Here is a 15,714-nt window from a genome sequence, read left to right on the forward strand (position 1 = left end):
ACATGGTCTCTACCTACTTCAACATTCAGTCAATTTTCCAATAAGTGTTCTTAACAATGAATGAAAATAACTTATCATTGATTTATCTTCTTCAATTATTCTTTCATCCCATCATGTCATGCGCTCATGCTTGCATGACACAACTCCACACCTGAACTCCGACCGGTGTCACCCGCACCTAGGTATGCCACCCTTCCACTCAACATTCTGTTCTGAGGCACCTAAACTCTGCCCATCAGTGCCAGCCATAGTAAGGGCACATGGCCTGCATGCAATGTGGCCTTACTACCCTGGTTGGTAACCCGACCCGCTCTGCCTATCTGCACTACCAAGTCTGTCCCATCCTCTGTAATCCACTTGTTGGTGCAGCCCTGTTACCCATGACCTTCTCTTCCTTCTGTTTTGTCCCAACTCCTTCCTTTACATTTGTTCTGCAATGTGGAAGTCTAAGTTCAATGTCCCTTGGTTGAATTCCATCCTCCTTACTTCTGCGCATCCTTTCACACAAGGGTCATGTCTCTCAGGGATAACAAGGGTTGGTTCCATCATCATGCATGCCCAGGTGACCTACCCCATAACCTTGACACACTCCATTGCAATGAACCATCACGTCCCTTTGTGTGCATCGCCACACCCATGGGTTGACTCCAACACTTAGCCAATTACACCCGTCACCACACTTCGCACACCTCCTCACATCCTAACTTGTTTGCACGACCACCTCCTTCATCTGGACACCCAACACAGGTCAGCTGCGCGCCTTTTGTCGGTGACTTGCCCATCGTATCAAGAGGCAGTGTCCTGCCTAGCACGACATGCCCATGACCGTCACTCATAAGAAAATGTCACTCCAAGTGGTTGCATATAACTGAATGCTCACCTAAGTCACATTTAATTTAACGTGGGTTCCCATCACACATCAAGGTGCACGTGTACTATGGGTTTAGTTTTTCGACTCTCTCAAGGACTCCTAACTTGAATCCCTGAGACCCTAGGCCCACCCCTATGTGATGGGACATGAAAACCCTATATTTCACACAATTAGGTAGCTGTTGTCGCGGTGGTGCATGGAAACCCCACTTTCCCCGCACTTGGATGGCTTCCGTCACAACAAGGCATGGAAACCCCAAGTTATGGAGATAAACCAGGTAAGCGGTTTCCACCCCGCTGCGAAATGGAAACACCAAGTTTGCAAGAGTTGGGTGGTTCTTCATCGTGCTTCAACATGGAAACTATAAGTTCCATAAACTTGGGCAATTTTAGTTGTTTTGCGACATGGAAACCCAAGTTCCTCGCACTAGGGCTGCGGTTTTTGCCCGGGCAGGAGATGGAGACCTAGAGGTTACCAAAATTAGGCAGTTTCCCTCATGCCACAAAATAGAAGCCCCCAAGTTCTGTAGACTTGGGAAGTTCTCTGCCATTCTGTGGCATGGAAACCCGATTTCCTTGCACCGAGGTCACTGTTTCTATCATGGCGGGACATGTAAGACCTGAGTTTCCTGTAGTTGGGTGGTTTCCATCATATTCCATGGAACAGAAAGCCCCATGTTTGGTAGACTTGGGAGGTTGTTCCCTGTTGTGTGATGACATCGAAACCTGAAGCACCCCAGACTTGGGCATCCTTTCCTTATCGCGTGATGACATGGAAACCTGAAGCTCCCCATACTTGGGCAATCATTCCCTATCACGCAATGACATGGAAAACCGAAGCTCCCTAGACTTGGCAGCAATTTTAGCCACAACACGACATGGGAACCCCTGTTTCCCAGACTTGGGTAGCAATTTTTGTCGTGACGCAAAACTAACCTATCTCACGACAATCTAAACCGAGCTCACGTTTCCTATTGGTGGGTGAACAATCCAATACTTGGAGAATTCTGCTTCAAAATGATAGGAAGAGCCAACATCAAAGGATAAAAAAGCAACGTCGCTATGAACGCTTGGTTGCCACAAGCCAGTTATCCCTATGGTAACTTTTTTGGCACCTCTAGCTTCATATTCCGAAAATATAAAGGATCGATGGGCCATGATTTCACGTTTGTATTCATACTGAAAATCAAAATCAAATGAGCTTTTACCCTTTTGTTCCACATGAGATCGACCAAAACTCCCCACCTAACAATGTCTTCCGTCTGGATCGACCTACTGAAACATGCCTTAAGGCCAAAAATAGGGGTAATTTCCCATCTCCGCCCCACGAAATAGGTAAAATAACACTAAAAGTAGTGGTATTTCACTTGTGTCGAAAATGTCTCCCACTTATTCTACACCTCCCAGGTCATTTCACAAAGTCAGACTGGAGTCAAGCTCAACAAGGTCTTCTTTCCCTGTTGATACTACCAAGCCCATTCCCTTGACTGTGGTTTCGCTAGATAGTAGATAGGGACAGTGGGAATCTCGTTAATCCATTCATGTGTGTCACTAATTAGATGATGAGGCATTTGGATACCTTAAGGGAGTCATAGTTACTCTCGCCATTTACCCGCACTTGGTTGAATTTCTCCACTTTGACGTTCAAAGCACTGGGTAGAAATCACATTGCGTTAGCATCTGCAGGGTCCATCGTAATGCTTTGTTTTAATTAAAAATTCAGATTCCCCTTGTCCATAGCAGTTTTGAGTCTATTCTTCACTGCCTTGGGAAAATCCCCTGGTAGGGGGCATTCTACTCTCGTAGCCCAATCAGCTCGCGACTGACCACCCTCACCGTGAGAGAAGTTCAGGTAGACTGCCAATAACCCAAGAGTTGAGGGCACAGACCCCTAGGAAAAACCCTCAGAGCCAATCCTTTTCCCAAATTTACAAATCCATTTTTCCAACTTCCCTCACCTACATTGTTCTATTGACCAAAGGCTATTCACCTTGGAGACCTGATGCAGTTATGAGTACGACCAAGCATGAATAGTACTTAGTCCTATAAATTTTCAAGGGACACCGAGGGTGCACTAGACACCGCAAGATGTATGGTGCTCTTCTAGCTACAGGACCCTATCTCTGGGTGAACTCATTGCAGGGTGGGAAAGCTATTAAAAAGAAAAGATAATTCTTCCTGGGGCCCCCGATGACATCCTCGGATTTCCTAATGTTGATACCTACTACCATGTCCTAGTTTAGAATATTAACCTAATTCCCTTTTGATGCTTGTTCAGAGTGCAGGCTTGATACAAGGCTTCCCCATCTCTCAGGATCGACTAACCCATGTATAACTTTTGTTCACATGGAACCTTTCCCCACTTCAGTCTTCAAAGTTCTCATTTGAATATTTGCTACTACCACCAAGATCTGCACCGGGGGCCAATCATCCCAATCTCATGCCCAAGGTTTCTCAATGACCCCCGCATCCTCCTACTCATCGAAGCCAAGAAATTTCTTTGAGGGTCGAGTATAGGTTGCACACTTCAACGCCATCCATTTTTTGGGGCTAGTCGATTCGGCAGGTGAGTTGCTACACACTCCTTAGCCGTTTTTTACTTCCATGACCACTGTCATGCTGTCTTAATCAACCAACACCCTTTGTAGGATCTAGGTTAGCATGAAATTGGGCACCGTAACTTGACTTTCGGTTCATCCTGCATTGCCAATTCTGCTTACCAAAAATGGTCCACTTGGAGCTCTTGATTCCATGACACAGATAAATGGAGCAGTTGCACCCTCTTACCTCTTTAAAGTTTGAGAATAGGTTGAGGGAATTACACCCTCAATGCCTCTAATCATTTTCTTTACCCGATAAAAATCGCGTATCAACTCCAACTATCCTAAGGGAAACTTTAGAGGAAACCAGCTACTATATGGTTTGATTAGTCTTTCGCCTTTATACCCAAGTTAGATGAATGATTTGCACGTCAGTATTGCTACGAGCCTCCGGTAGAGTTTCCTCTGGATTCGCTTTGAGTAGGCATAGTTCACCATCTTTCAGGTTCCAACAGGTGTGCTCACACTCGAACCCTTCGCATAAGCTCAAGGTCGGTCAATGATGCATCCCCCTAGTGAGGGGATCTCACCCATCAACTTCCTTGTGCCTCACAGGTTTCCAAACTTGCCAACTCGCACACATGTTATACTCCTTGGTCTGTGTTTCAAGATAGGTCAAATGGAAAGGCTGCCAACCAACACCACAAGCGTGCAGGTGCACATGGCCCACCACAAGCATGCATGCTTCATTCCTCAACCACCGAAACAGAAAACTAATAGGTAGTAATCCACCCGCCCTTGTGATGATCCAGCAACCCGTGTTGGTTTGCACCTGAATTCAAGTGGCAGTCTAGCCTGAGTCATTCCACATCTAACCAAGACACATCAATAGCCTCCATCTGCTTCCCTACTAGAAATTTCAAGCACTCTTTAACTATCTTTTCAAAGTCCTTTTCATCTTTCCCTCATGGTACTTGTTCGTTGTCATTCTCTCGCCCGTATTTAGCCTTTGACATAATTTCCCACCCAATTAGGGCTGTATTCCCGAACAACCTGACTCGCCAACAATGCCTCATGATGTGGCAGGGTCTTGGCCTGATGGGGCTATCACCCTCTTAAGTGCCCCCTTCTAGGGGACTTGGCTGAGGTCTGTCGCTGAGGATGCTTCTATAGACTACAATTCAGGTGATGTTTCCGCTCAATTTTCATGTTGGGCTCTTTCTGGGTCGCTCGCCGCTACTAGGGGAATCCTTGTAAGTTTCTTTTCCTCTGCTTAATTATATGTTTAAATTCATGGGGTTTTCTGGCCTAAGCTGAGGTCACAAGTTGGAGCTAAATCTTCCCTACCCAGTGGGAGGACAAGAGAGAGCAAAGTAAGTTCGAGTGATGCCACACAAATCCTGCATCAACTAACGCTGACTTCCCATCCAAGGGGACAACATCACCGCTTGCCAATGCACTCCACATAACATCACTTGAGGTATTTCATCCAACCACACTGCATTGGGCATGGATGACCAACTCTGCTTCTCCCTAACATATTACAGGGGGCACATTTGAATGGGATGTGACACCCAAACAGACGTGCCCTCGACCGAGGCATCAGGCTTATTGGAGTAAAGTGATTTCCTATCATTAAATTGTTAACTTAGGGGTTTCATAAAACTTGCGAAGAGTGCGTGCACTATATGCGCTAGAAATTAACTTCCAATTTAGATCAATATAACTACTAAACCAAATAACGATAAACCAAATTCACCTATTCTAATTCAACAATCAATTCAAAGGAAATTATAGTACAATGTTTGGAATTGAAATCTTATTCTATCACACTTGCGGGAATTGAAATCTTAATCTACCACACTTGCAGGAATTGAAGTCTTAATCTACCACACTTGTGGGAATTGAAAAGCACACCACTCTTTCAAAAATTAAATTGCATGAGATGAAATCTACTCTAAGGGATCATGTGTGCATTATCAAATCAGGATCCTATGAAATGAATAATCAAAACCACATGATATGAAATGAAAGCAAAAACAATAATTCTCAACCTCTGGATATGAAAGCAAATAAAAACAATCACTCTTAACCTCTCACACAGGAAAATATATGAAATAAATAAATCTTAATCTATGAAAGCAAATACAAACAATAACTCTTAACCTTTCACACAGGAAAATATATGAAATAAATAAATCTTAATCTATGAAAGCAAATAAAAAAAAATCACTCTTAACCTCTCACACGGGAAAATATATGAAATAAGTAAATCTTAATCTATGAAAACAAATAAATCTCACACATTATAGATGGCCAATCCAAAAGCATGAGGGATGGAAAGTTGAGAGGCTCCAAATACAAGCATAACCAAATCAAAGTGAACATCACTCATGAGCATGGTGCCAATTCCAAATTCTATATTCAAAACATGAGCATTTCCTCAACTTTACACATGCCTTTCAAAGAAAAAGGCTCTCCTATTTATACAAAAACATAAGAAGCTACCCTATTTAATGAGGATCCACTAAAATCTCATATAGTTACAACCAAATAGCTCATAATGAGAGACATATCCCCTAGGTGTCTCATAGAGTTCTAATCCAAATAAGAAATGATGAGACACCTCATAGAGTTATAATCCAAATAGGACACATATCCTTCTTTGACTCCTTTAAAGAGAAATCGAATTTGAGCATTGGAGGCCACATAAGGGTGCCTTGGAAGCTTCCAAATAACCTACGCATGTCATGAAACTCAAGCCACATATATAGATACATGAAACCATGTTAATTTCCTAGTGTTTAATCATAACTTCACTTTAAACACATAAAATAAATAACTTTGGTAAATAAGGATCCTAACCCATATATTTATGAAAATGGTGGCTAATGAAAGGTTATATGGTTATGGATATGTGACATGTGAGTCAAATGATGGCGATAAAGGTGTTGGGTCCCTATAATACTAGTGATTACCCCATACTATTGTAGTTATACCACTTATTTATATTTTTGTGCCCCTATTACCCCCATGTTGTTATTTCTGTGCCCCATAGAATCCCTCTATTGTTATTTTTGTGGCTTTATATTATTATTGTTAGGTTGGCTGGATTATATTGTGACTCCTTAGACTCCTATACATAGAAAGGAGGTTTTTTCATTTGTATCATCCAAGAATTGTTCATTTATGTAATGTAAAGGAGGTTTCCCCCTCGAAGAGGCTGAATTCTAAGGCGTTGATCTATCTTTTCTATCTTTTCTTGAGCTGGTTTCATAACATTTGGTATCAGAGCTTTGGATTCTAGGGTTTCGCTGCTCCAAACAGGTCATCGTGGCATTTTCGCTATAAATTTTTTCTGTGACGTTTCAGAAGTCGCAAAAAAACCCATTTGAGAAGAAATCGCGCTGAACCTTGGGTCCGAATTTCAGAGCTTTTCGTGTGATATTTGTGGAGATATGATCTGAAGAAGTTGGTCTTTTCGCAGACTCCTGAATTACATTCAAAACAGGTGACCTGGGGAAAATCGTCATAACTTTCTCTCTGGGGATCGGATTGAAATTTCGTAAGAAGGTACAGAAAGAGGACGGACTTTAGTTTCTTTTATGCATGTTTTTTGAGATTCAAAGGTTGAAACAGTGACTCGTGGCACGTCGTATAAGTTTGCTCTATTGAACTAGTCTAAAAGCAAGTCACTGTGGGAGATTTCACATAACTCTTCCTTGGAGAATCCAATTTGGGTCAGACTTGTGGCATTGGAAAGAGGACACAGAAGGCTACTACAGGTCGCAATTTCAAAACTGGATGATCCGAAATTACAGAGATACATCAGATTCAATATCAAGCTTCTATAAAGTGAAAAAAAGGTGTGTAGTTTTTTTTTTAAATTTTTGTGTAAGCTTGGTTTAACGGAATTCAAAGGGCATAGTAAAGCATTATTATTGGTAACTGATGCCCCGAGGAAAGAAAATGCAAACACCTAGTAAGGAACCTGAAAGCTCTAGCATGACTCATGAAGAAGAGGAAGAAATGCTACATGATATATCAAAATTACAAGAACAAGTGCAACAAATGTCACGCTCACAAAAGCTAACAGAAGCTAAGATAAGTGGCGTGGAATCTAAGATAAATGGCGTGTAATCTAAGATAAATGGCATGGAAGCTAAGATGGATGATTTGAAGATATATTTGAAGATAGATTTGAAGAAAGACATGGCAAATTTGAAGACATATTTGAAGACAGACATGGCAGATTTGAAGACAGATTTGACAAATTTTCTACAAGAGATACTTACTAATGGTGAAAAGGTTGTAAAGGAAACTCATGATGTGAACAAAAGTAATGTTAATCATGATTCCATAGATTATAATTTGGATCGAAGACCCACCATATTCCAAAAATCGATATGAGGAAGTTTGATGGCAAGGATCCCGCCACATGGATATTACAGATGGAGCAGTTCTTCGATCTCAATAATGTGCAAAACACACAAAAGGTACGTATGGCAACTTTATATTTGGAACCAAATCAGTTTGTATAGTATCAATGGCTTCGCTCTCGTAAAAAAATTATCACTTGGGCAATTTTTACAGAAGAATTGATAGCACATTATGAAGATACAAAAAGCAACACTTTTTTTAGCCAATTGATAAGTCTCAAACAAAAGGGTACAGTAATGGAGTACATTGAGGAGCTTCAAAAATTGAACATAAGGGTAAAAGATATTCTAGATGAACATAGGATTGATGTGTTCATATGGTCTTTAAAGGATAATATCCAACATGATGTTCGCCTTTAGGAACCTGATTCATTAGAGAAGGCATTCAGGTTAGCAAGAAAAATGGAAAGCAAAATTATGGCAACCAGGAAGCATACCACTCACAACTATAAAGACGGAAGTGTTGTTGCCCCTAGTCTTCCACAACCTATAAGGTTGACACCACAAAAATTGGAAGAAAAAAGAGCAAAAGGGCTTTGTTACAGTTGTGATAGAAAATACACTAAAGGTCATAAGTGTGCTGAGAAGAAATTATTCTACATAGATTGCGAAGAGGAAGAAGAAAAGGAGCAAGAAAGGTCAAAAGAAGAAGATATACTCCAGGAACAAAGCCTAGATTAAGAAAAAATAAATCCGACCATATCTTGTAATGCATTGGAGGGAATTACCACTCCTCAAACCATCAAGATAGAAGGACAAATCAAGAAGAAAAAGGTAATAGTGTTGATTGATTCAGGAAGCACCCACAATTTTATTCATTGTAGGGTTGCAAAAGAATTGAATTGCTTCCTATATCCAGCACCAGAGTGTCAAGTGATGATTGCAAATGGAGGAACAATAAATTTCTCTGGAAGGTGCCATAATATCAAGCTATCCATGGGAGAATATGTATTGACTAGCCCAATGCTTTCCATTCCAATGGGAGGTGCTGATGTTGTATTAGGAGTCTAATGGCTACAATCCTTGGGTACAATAGCTTTTAATTTTCAAGAAATTTTCATCAAATTTTCATCAAATTTTCTACGAAAGGAAAGGAATTTGAATTAAGGGGTATTGCAGGGAAACCAGGAAAAATAATCAGCTCTAATGGTATGACAAAGCTTCTAAAAAAGGAGCAAAGGGGTGTAATTGCACAATTATGTTCACTAGATGTTTCCACATTGGAATCATCTATTTCTCCAGATCTCCAAAAAGTCCTGGACAATCATTCTAAGGCATTTGAGACTCCCAAAGGTCTCCCACCTATGTGTGATCATGATCATGCTATTCATCTGATTCTAGGAAGTGTTCCTCCAAACATCAGGCCGTACAGATATCCCTATGTCCAAAAAAGTGAAATTGAACGTATGGTTGCAGAAATGCTAGAGGCTGGTATAATTCAACCAAGTCAAAGTTCTTTCTCTGCTCCATTAGTATTGGTGCACAAGAAGGATGGATCATGGCGCATGTGTCCGGATTATAGGGAGCTCAACAAGCTCACTATTAAAGATATGTTCCCCATTCCTATCATTGATGAATTACTGGATGAATTGCATGGATCAATTTACTTCACCAAGTTGGATCTTCGTTCGGGATATCATCAAATCAGAATGAAGATTGAAGACATTCCGAAAACAACATTTAGAACTCATGAGGGTCATTATGAATTTTTTGTCATGCCTTTTGGCCTTACTAATGCACCTTCAACATTTCAAGGTTTGATGAATTCAATTTTCAAACCATTCCTTAGAAAATTTGTGTTAGTATTTTTTGATGATATACTAATCTACAGCAAGTCTTGGAAGGATCATGTTGAACATGTTGACAAGGTGCTACAACTATTGGAGGAGAAACAATTATATGCAAAAAGATCCAAATGTTTCTTTGGAGTCTAGGAGGTGGAATATTTGGGTCATATTGTATCTCATGAAGGAGTTAAGGTAGACCCTAGCAAAATTAAAGCCATTAAGGAATGGAAAATTCCCACATCCATAAAGCATCTGCGAGGATTTCTTGGGTTGACAGGGTATTATCGCAAGTTTGTTAAGAATTATGGGAGAATAGCAGCACCTCTAACAACATTATTGAATAAAGATGCATTTTCATGGACTCCGGAAGCAACAAAGGCCTTTGAACATCTTAAAGAGGCAATGTGCCAAGCACCGGTCTTACCTACACCGGACTTCACAAAAACCTTTATTGTGGAATGTGATGCTTCAGGAAATGGAATTGGTGTTGTTCTAATGCAAGATGAAAGACCCATTGCTTTTGAAAGTCGTCCAATCAAGGGAAATTTTTTAAGCCAAGCTATTTATGAGAAGGAAATGTTGGCAATACTCCATGCACTTAAGAAATGGCGACCCTACCTAATGGGAAGACACTTCAAGGTAAAAACGGATCATGATAGCCTTAAATACTTTTTAGAACAAAGATTATCCTCTGAAGAGCAACAAAAGTGGGTCACAAAGATGTTGGGTTATGACTTTGAAATCATCTACAAAAAAGGGAATCAAAATGTGGTGGTAGATGCACTCTCAAGAAAGGATGAGGATGTGGAAGCATTGTTGTGTGCCATTTCTATTATCCAACCAGATTGGATAAACGAAGCAAGAGAGGAATGGAAGAATGATGAAGAAGTGTGGGCACTTATTCGAAAGCTACAACAAGATTCCAGTACGTCTGATACATTGAGCTGGCAAAATGATTCATTATGGTACAAAGATCGCTTATACCTCTATAAGAATTCCCAGCTAAAACAAAATATTCTTAGAAAATTGCACACTTCTCCCTTAGGAGGGCACTCAAGATTTTTAAAAACTTACCACAGGGTTAAGAAGGAATTTTTTTGGGATGGCCTTAAATCAGATATTCAAAAGTTTGTGGCGGAATGTTCAGTTTTCCAACAAAATAAAGTTGAAACAATTAAGACACCGGGTCTATTACAACCTTTATCCATTCCAAGCCAACGTTGGGAGGAGGTTTCAATGGATTTTATCACAGGTTTACCCAAGTCTGAGGGGAAGAGTGTCATCATGGTGGTAGTTGACAGACTTACCGAGTATGCACACTTTTGTGCATTATCACATCCATTTAAAGCCTGTACAATTTCTACTGCATTTATGGAAACAATTCAAAAGCTACATGGAAACCCAAAGATTATTGTAAGTGATAGAGATCCCATTTTCACTGGAAATTTTTGGACAAAATTATTTTCTTATTCTTGGTACTCAGTTAGCTCATAGCTCATCTTATCATCCTCAATCTGATGGGAAAACTGAGATAGTAAACAAATGTTTGTAAGGATATCTTCGTTGCTTTGTATCTGATAAACAAACACAATGGGTCAAATGGTTGCCTCTGGCTGAGTGGTGGTATAACACTTCCTTCCATACAGCAACAAAAATGACCCCATTTATGGCACTTTATGGGTATCAACCACCATCCATCACATCATATTTAAGAGAAAATTCTAAGGTTCAGGCAGTGGAACATCACATCGAACATCAACAACAAGTCCTCCAACTCTTAAAGGATAACCTCGTGTTGGCACAAAATAGAATGAAACAACAGGAAGATCAACATCGCAGTGAAAGAAGTTTTGATGTAGGTGATTGGGTATTCCTACGGCTACAACCATATAAGCAAATGTCCCTAAAGAAAGCTAAGAAGGATAATAAATTATCACCAAAGTATTATGGTCCGTACAAGGTGTTGCAAAAGATTGGTACTATGGCATACAAATTGGAGCTTCCTGCAGCTTCTCGATTGCACCCAGTTTTCCATGTTTCATGTTTAAAGAAAGTTAAAGGCGACAAGCTCCCAGTTCAAACAATATTGCTAGAACTTGACGAGGAAGGAAAAATTATATTGGAACCAGAAGCAGTCACAGAAACAAGAACTTGACAGCTACGAAATCGATCAATTTTAGAGTATCTTATCAAGTGGAAGAACTTATCCGCTGAAGATTCCACATGGGAGGATGAGAATTTTATGCAGAAGTATCCAAAACTACTCAAGCGTTGAGGACAACACTTTTTTGAAGGAGAGGGGCATGTTGGGTCCCTATAATACTAGTGATTACCCCATTACTATTGTAGTTATACCCCTTATTTATATTTTTGTGCCCCTATTACCTCCATGTTGTTATTTTTGTGCCCCATAGAATCCCTCTATTGTTATTTTTGTGGATTTATATTATTATTGTTAGTTTGGCTGGATTATATTGTGACTCCTTAGACTCCTATATATAGAAAGGAGGTTTTGTCATTTGTATCATCCAAGAATTGTTCATTTATGTAATGTAAAGGAGGTTGCCCCCTCGAAGAGGCTGAATTCTAAGGAATTGATCTATCTTTTCTATCTTTTCTTCAGCTGGTTTCATAACAAAAGGTGAAAGTGGATGTCATTTTGAAGAAATTTTTGAGACCCAACAGAGTGCAAATTGTGTTAAAAAACTTGATGATTCACAAGATTCTGCAATTCACACTAAGTATCACATTTCACTACATTATTCATCATAACAAGAGCCAAGATATCCGTTGTTGAGAATCGTTTCCATGTATTATCGAAAAATCTGCCACAACACTGAATAGGGGCACCCCCCATGACAAATGTAAGGCTAAGGGCCAAAAGGAGGAAAGGATGAAAAACACATGAAAGAAATAGAAACAAAGGTGTCTAGCCCCTTACAGGAGGAGGATCAAATAGAGAACAATCTTCTTGAGCCCCACACCATTGCAAAAAGGGGGGAAATGCATGGAAAAGAAATCAAGAAGGACTCGGGTGGCTGCCCTGGGAGCTCGCACTGCTTTTAATCCTTCCCAAACACTAGTCCACAATAGTTCCCCCTTTTCTCCCTAAAGCTAGAGACCAAAATGAACAAGGGAAGAAAACAAGGTGAAAGAAGTAGAGATCAAATGTGGCTACTGTTATAGACATTTTTGTGCCTTACAGCTCTAAGCATGAAATGTCAATAAACCAAGGGATCCTAAGTCCCTAAAAGCATTGTTCCTACCCCTAGGGGAACAAGGTCAACCAATTATAGCTTCTCCCAGAAGTTCTCCACCAGAAACTGCTCAGAATCAGTCAAATCAGGATCATTTCAGCTGCTCCACTAGCTAGCTGCGTTGCATAGCACCCAAGTACAGTAGCTAGGTGCGTTGCAACGCACCTAAATTCACTACCAGGGTGCAATGAGCGGGAAATGACAAATGGCAGTGTCATTCCGCGAGGTGGACAGACAATGGAAGCTTCCAGAATCTTCCCCAATGACACTTGCCTCACTGAGTTCGACCAAGGATGAGTAAGAGGCTCTCAGTCTCCAAGTGGAAGCAAGAAATGACAGAGAGAAGCCACTAGTCAAATCATAAGCTGACTCATCCTCTTTGCATACATCTATATATGGATCCCTCATCCCAGAGATCCAGGAGGCTGGAATTTTGTACATTGCAGAGAATTGTTGTTGGTTTTGAGATAGAGATCAGTGTATTGGGTGATTATGCTTTGTTGGAGGTGAAGAGGGGATTCCTTTGCTGGGGGGTTGATGCTGGATCAGGAATCATCGGTTGTAACTCCTCTTGGACCTTCTTGTTATATCAATAAAACTATTTGAGTTTCTCCTACATGCTTGTGTATCAATGATGTTTTGTTATATTTGCATGTTTAGCTTAAATCTGATCCTAAGCTATTTATGAGTATAAATCCATGTCTTTGTGTAGTTTTCTTCTTCTGTGATCTTGTAGGAACTTGGTGAAGCTAGGCAAGTAAGAGAGAAGATAGCTGGAAGCTGTCAAAGAGGAGAGAGATTGGATCAAAGGACTAGCGCAAGACACAGGTTGGTCCATCCTATTCCTCTTCGTTTATAGTTCATAAAGAAGAATACGAAGATAGTTTTCTCTGTTTGTTTCTAAGGTACTGTCACACCTTAGTGGGATAGGGGCGTTCTGAGTAGACACTTTTCCCGTTAACAACTACTAGCTCACAAGTGGAGGATCAAACAAAGCACAAGCATTCCAAGCCTTGTGCATTCACGAAAAAGGTAGAATTGAAGGATACGATGATCGAGAAGGAACAGGGTGGCCACCCCGAGAGCTCACACTACGTTTCATCTTTCCTGAACACCAATCCACAACAATCCCACCTTTTCTCCATAAATCTAGGGGCCAAAACGAATAAGTGAAGAAAGCAACATGAAAGAGAGAGATATCAAACATGGCTACCAGCTCACAAGGGGAGGCTCAAACAGAGAACAAGCTTCCCCAACCATGCCCTCGTAAAAGGGGGGGAACTATAGGGGACAACGATTGAGAAGGACTACGGTGGCCAACCTGAGAGCTTGCACTGTGTTTCGTCCTTCCTGAACACAAATCCACAACAATCCCACCTGTTATCCATAAATCTAGGGGCCAAAATGAAGAACCGAAGAAAACAACATGAAATAAATAGATATAAAACATGGCTATTAGATCACAAGGGGGAAATCGAACAGAGAACAAGCTTCCCCAACACCGTGCCTTCGCAAAAAGTGGGAAAATGCAGGGGATGGCGGTCGATAAGGACTATGGTGACCACCCCAAGAACTCACACTACATTTCATCCTTCCCAAACACCAACCCACAATAATCCCACCTTTTCTCCATAAAGATAGGGGCCAAAAGGAAGAAGGGAAGAAAAAAACATGAAAGAAAGAGGTATCAAATGTGGCTGTTGGCTCACAAGGCGAGGCTCAAATAGAGAACAAGCTTCCCAAGCCCCGTGCCTTCACAAAAAGGGGGGAACTGTAGGGGACAACAGTTGAGAAGGACTAGGGTGGCCACCCTAGGAACTCACACTACTTTTTGTCCTTCCTGTCACACGGAATAAGTCGATCTTGTAGACAAGATAGACCTTCCTAGAATCTAAAGAAGACCTAATGAAAATCAAACCAATCACACACTATCTTTCTCTAAATATGCTTTTTTAAACAAAGGAAAACAAGTGTTTTAGGCCTACCTTAGGTCCAACGCAAGTTTGTGGAAGCCTTCGCTCCTTTGATTCCAACTGAGCTCCTTTGTCACGAATATGCAAACAAAAACAAGCAAACAAATTAAATAGCACTTGAAAATCAAATATCATAAAACATATTTAACATGAAAGTCAAGGAGTTCATGAAACAAATGACATGAGACAATTTGTTGAGAAAAATGAGTTTGATTGTATTAATTCAAATCAAGAATAACTTTACAACCTGTGCCTTGACACTGTACAAGCTCCTCCCAGGGTCCAGCAAGAAGTCTCCTCTACTTTGACAAGTTTCACTCTCTTCCCAATGAAGCCAAAAAGGTATGTGATCTCTCCTCTTAAGCTCAACTAGGAAGTCTTAATTTCACCAGCATTTACCCTAAAAAATGTTCAGCTTCTAACCTCCCTGGAAACTAGCCCAATGCCTGAATTTATAGTGCAATGGAGGGAAGTTACAAGGTCCTCCTTCAAAGGGATAAAGCCCTCCTTCAAAGGGATAGCTCCTCTCATCAAGGGATTAGCTCTTTCTCTTTTGGGATGCATGAACCACCTAAGAGCGGCCAATCCACGTCAAAATTCCTTCTAGAATCATCTAGAATTAACCCAAAGTGAGTTTTTTAGAATAAACTTGCGCCTTTTTGACTTTCACAGGGGTCCACACCCACACCTTTAGGGACAGAGCGTGCAAGTCCGTAGTTTTTGTAAACAGAAGGTGCGGGACCGCAGGTAACAGTGAGAGAAAGTGTGGAACCAGAGTTTCATTGATTTTCAATGTCTTTCTCTCATTTTAAAATCTTGACCTGAAGAGCTAAGGTCTGAGACTTGCT

At 40.7% G+C, this 15,714-nt stretch overlaps 2 pseudogenes; both read right to left on the bottom strand.

Annotated features, from left to right (window-relative positions):
- Positions 1-1,769: 1,769 nt before the first annotated feature.
- LOC149262827 (25S ribosomal RNA) lies at positions 1,770-4,732 on the bottom strand (annotated as a pseudogene).
- Positions 4,733-12,299: 7,567 nt separating this feature from the next.
- Positions 12,300-12,438, bottom strand: LOC149262828 (5.8S ribosomal RNA; annotated as a pseudogene).
- Between the last annotated feature and the right edge of the window lie 3,276 nt (positions 12,439-15,714).

The sequence above is a fragment of the Pinus tabuliformis genome, chromosome 6 (assembly GCF_031772625.1).
Source record: "Pinus tabuliformis cultivar Carrire ecotype Pingquan chromosome 6, CPIR1, whole genome shotgun sequence".
NCBI lineage: Eukaryota > Viridiplantae > Streptophyta > Pinopsida > Pinales > Pinaceae > Pinus > Pinus tabuliformis.